Source organism: Corvus kubaryi, unplaced genomic scaffold (genome assembly GCF_017639235.1).
Source record: "Corvus kubaryi isolate FWS band 111438036 unplaced genomic scaffold, C.kubaryi_AGA036_p1.0 37385, whole genome shotgun sequence".
NCBI classification, from domain to species: Eukaryota; Metazoa; Chordata; class Aves; order Passeriformes; family Corvidae; genus Corvus; species Corvus kubaryi.
Window position 1 is genome coordinate 35,786,038 of NW_024581127.1, and position 5,048 is coordinate 35,791,085.

Sequence of the window (5,048 nt, forward strand, 5' to 3'; positions counted from 1 at the left end):
AGGGGGAGGCAGGTCAGTGGAGCTTTCCAAGGTTTTCTGAGGACACAGGGCTCTGCATCCCATCCTGGAACCCACCTCATTCCAGGGACCAAATCCTGGTCTCAGACCTCCTCTGTTTACACCTTCAAGACCCTCCAAGTTGAACAAGGGGTCCTGGATCCCACCAGACCTGCTGGGCAGCCTCAACCCATCGTGTTGTCACCCTGGTGACACCAAATCAGCCAGCGGCCAAGTGACCGAGGCCCTGAGCAATGGCCACACCCTCATCTGCTCCTCTGTGTCCACATCAAGCTCCTTTGTGACAGGGAGGAGGGCAGGAATGTCTTTCTGCAGCGTTTGCAGGTCTGGTTTCGAAGAGAACTCCCAACAAAAGCTTTCCAGTGAGTCAAGGAACAGCATTTCCGGAGGAGGGAGCGACGTGGGAGCAGCCCCGGCGTTGCCTCCACAGTTTCTGGGAAGGAGGAGTTGGAGCAGCACGGAGCTGCAGGGACCTGGGAGAGGCACAGACACTGTGGGTGGACACCTGACCCTCCTGATCCTGCTCCAAGGTCATCCCTGGGCCAGCTGGATGAAACATTCCCAAGGGACTGAGATCCAAAGAGCCCTCCAGGTCACCTGGAGTTGTTATCTCCATTTTTATCACATGAATCAGACACTGAGTGACTCTCCCAAGGTCAGACACGGGGAAGTGGTGGAAAAGCTTGAAGTCCAACCTGGAACACCCTCTCCCAATAAAAAAACTCGGAGAACTTCTTCCCTGCTCCACTTCCCTGGAATTGCTGAAGGAATCAGGTCGAAGACAGGGTGAAAGCTCAGAGAAGAGGAGGAAAAAAGCAGAATTTCCATTATTAGGCCAAGTGCTGGCCCTGTGTTTTGGCTGTGGCCATTCCTGGAGGGAGTCAGGGACAGGAAGATGCTCAAGGAGTCCCTGCAAAGAGGGAATGTGTAGGAAAATCAGGAAAAGGCACCCAGAATGGGGCAAAAAGGCACAGCCCCATCCGATCTGATCCCCCCTTTACTCGCCAAAATTCCATGGGTGCCAAGAAAATAAAGTTCCCTTCATGCTGTCAGGCCCATCCCAACAATTTCGGGGATTCCCAGGGGTGGGACAGAGGGTCACATTTCCTTTCAAGCTGCCCATGGCTACAAGCTCTGGATTAAAACCGTGCAGAGCTTCGGGATTTGGATGGAAATGCCCCATTCTAACACAGGGTATTGGATGCTCCAGAATTATCCCAGAGTCCAAAGCAAGTCACATCCCAGATTGCCGACGGCGCGGGAGCGAGCAGACACTGGAGAACAGCCAGGACCTGGAATCAGCAGGATGGACCCACAGCCTGCGTGGATCCTTCCCTGGGCTGCTTCCAGCCCAGCCGGCTCATCCCTCACACGGCTGCTCGCTTTTTTTCCCTGGAAATTGCTCCTGGATCAGCGGCTTTCCATGGGCTGGCACAATTCCGTGGCCTGGGACAGAGGCAGCAGCTCCCTCTCGTGGGGTTTTCTGGCTCTTCGTGCTGGAAACCAGCCAGAATTTCCCAGGAAAGTGGGGTTTTTATTGTTGTGTCTCCCTGTCCCTCAGTTCAGAATATTCATTAATGCCCCAGACATGGAAATTTTATGGAAAAGTGCCAACTTCTATCAAATTCCACCTCGTAGGGGGGTGGGTTTTTTATAGTTTTGCCACCTTTTTTTTTTAAGTTGGTTTTATTTTCCTCACTCAGTCTGGGATTCAAAACAACTCATTTAGGCATGGAAAGGGTCGATCCTTTGGATTCACTCACCCAGGGCCTCTGGAAAGATTTGGGGGTCTCCATGGAGCCACTCAGGTGCTGTCCTGGTGGGGGGGGCCCCAATATCTGCAATTTGGGGAGAAGATACAGACTGAGGCATCCAGCATTTAGATAAGGCCAGGACACGAATCCCCAAAAGTTATTTCAGTTTGGAATGCTGGAAATCCAACGTGTTTCATGAAGTCAAAAGTTAAAAAAAAGGAGAATTAAAATTTTAAAAAGCACATTTTTGATTTTTTGTTTCACTCCATCTTGACCCCCAAGCAGCTCCAGTGATTTCAGCTTCCAGCTCTTGGTTTGGAACATTCCTGGTTTCCCCCAAAAGCTGGAATTTCCCCCAAAGCTGCATTCCCTGCAGCTTTTCCACCCAAACTCCCAGCAGGAAACTGTCACGAGCTCAGAGACGTGTTTGTGCATCTCTGGTACCTGCTGGGAACAGCCAGGTCACTTCTCCCCTCTCCATCTTCCCTGGTTTCCATGCCCCAGCCGGTCACTCTGGAATCCCAGTGCTCTTGGTTACTCCCCAAACCAAACGAGGACCTCACCCCCTTCCCTGAACCTTACAAAGAATTAGGAAACACCTCTGGGGTTGCTGTGCCTCAGAGAGGAGGTTTGGGGTTTTCCTGCCTGGCCCAACACTCATCTCACATTGGGGGTGGCAGGGGCGACAATGAGGTGGCCACCGGTCACACGTCACCATCTGATGTCCCTTCTTCCATGGATCCCTGCCTTGGGAATTGTTCTCCCTCTTCTTCAAGGTTTGATGTCTCTATCCCATTCCTCCCTCCCTCCCAGCACTCCCTCAGCCTTGCCCACACACATGGATTGGCACAGGGATAAATTTCTCCACAGGATTTGGCTGTTGGTGGCTCTGATAGCAAAGGTTCCTTCAGGACCTGAAGGAACCACGTCACGACTCCATCCAGCACGTCCCTGAGGTATTGAAACTGGTTATTATCCATGGCCAGGCATTTATTATTCCATGTGGAAGTGTTGCTCCATGTCAATTCCACGTGATCCTGCCGGCTCCAGCCGCTGAAAGGGCTCTGTGTTTGCTTTGTGCTGCCTCTTCCAGTGCCATGCTCAGGGAATTCTGCCTCCAAGGAGCTTTTTCCATGCCTTGGAGGACAGTATCTCCCTCTCCCCTCTGTCCCCATGTTCATCAGGTTGGGTGTTCCCTCCCCAAATTCCTGCAATAACGCCAGGATGAGCCTCTGGAGCATCTTCACCTCTGTCCAAGCCTTTGGATGGGGTCAGAGAAGCTCAGAGTGGTCTGGAGTGAGGAGAAAAAGATTTTGCCAACCCCTTTTTGTTTAGGATACACCTTCCCAATCCAAGGGGTGGATGTTGCCTTGCAGGACACAGCTCAGGGTCATTTTCCGGGCAGCCTCATCCATGCGTTAATGACTCCCATCTTTCTGTGGTCCCGACTGGCCCTAATTCCAGGTCAAAATTAGTGGTTGGGAATCACACCCTCCTCTCCTTCCTGCACATCTCAGATATCTTGGAGAGGAGTAATTGCCACCAGGGTTGATTGGCATTATGGGAGGAGAGATTTCCATATCCTTGAGCTGCAGTGGGAATTACAGGATCATGGAATGGTTTGGGTTGGAAGGAACCTTCAGGACCATCCAGTTCCAACCCCCTGCCATGGGAACACCTTCCCCTATCCCAGGTTGCTCCCAGCCCCATCCAACCTGGCCTTGAACATTTTCAGGGATGGGGCAGCCACAGCTTCCCTGGGAAATCCATTCCAGGGCCTCACCCCCTTCCCAATAAAGATTTTCTTCCCAATATCCCATCTAAGCCTTTCCTCTTTTACTTTATTTTTTTATGATGTAGAAAAATAACCCTTTGCTCTTCAACCAAGCCCAGGATGATTTATATTCCCTTTCTATTATCCCATGGATACAAGGAAGTTTTTCTGCAGCAAAGGCACAGCAAATCAAGCAAAAAACCCCAGCCAGTTTTGCTTTAAAGCAGCAAAAAGAAATTCCCAACTGTGTTTTCCTGCAGGCTGGGGGAGCCTCTGTCTCCATGACTGCAGGAAGAATAAATCCAACCCAATGAAATATTAATTATTAGAGCCTGTCCGACTGGGATTCCTCAGTACTTTCAGAGAGCAGAAAAATTCTGGCGCGCAGGAGAAAAAGCACACAAATCCCTTTTTTGTTGTTGTTGTTTTTTGTTGTTTTTTATGAGGAAATATTGTGTGATGAGTAAATTAGGAGTTTTGGGTTGAGGGAAGGGAGGGGGCTGGGATTGCTTCAGGGTGGGAAATAAAAATTCCTGAAGAGGGTTGGGAAGAGATCGTGGTGTAAATAAGAGTAAAAGGTTCCTTCGCATGGTAAGAGGGAGTGAAGAAAAGGTGATTAATAGAAGAGAGACACATCCCTGCAAATTCCCTGTTCCGCAGAACTTGGGAAGAAACCCTTTATCCTGAGAAGCCCCGGGCTCCAGCCTGAGGCAGCTCCGCTCAGCACAGCTCAAAGCCCCTTTTGCCCCCGTTGTTTACCAGGCTTGGGTTGGAAGCACAACACAGAGCGTCATCCCTTGGCTGAGGAATGTTTTGCAGATTTGGGAGCTTTGACTTGAGTTAAAGCATTCCCATGATTTTTCTAGAGCAAAATTCCTCCAAAAGGTGTCGTTTAGGAGAAAGGAGAGGCATTCAGAACACATCTGGCAATGAAAAAACCTCTGTTGTCTTGTCATTGTTTATTTTTCCAGCTCCTTTTCACCCTCATTTCTCTGCAGCCTCTGGAAACATCTCCATTAAATATCTGGCCTCTCTGGAATCTCTGTTCTCCTTATAAACCTCTCCAAGTTTCCTCAGCAGCTCAACCCAAATGCTGCAAATGCTTTTCATGAGGGGAAGCAAAGGAGGCACCGATTTCTTCTCTCTGGTGCCCAGGACCTGAGGGAAAAACTCAGGTCCCTGTGTCAGGGAAGGTTAGGCTGGATTTTAGGAAAAGGTTCTTCATCTAGAGGGTCTTTGGGCACTGGAACTCCCCAGGGAAGTGGTCACAGCACCAAGCCTGACAGAGTTCAGAAGTGCTTGGAAAAAGCTTTCAGGCACAGGGTGGGATTGTGCAGGGCCAGGAGTTGGACTTTGATGATCCTTGTGGGTCCCTTCCAACTCAGGATATTCCATGATTCCCCTGCTGGTGCTTTGGGAGATGGCGGAGGGAAAGCCAAATGAATGGATTGTTGGAAGACACAATTCCAAGTGGTAGGAATTGTGAATCCAGAGAGCTGCTG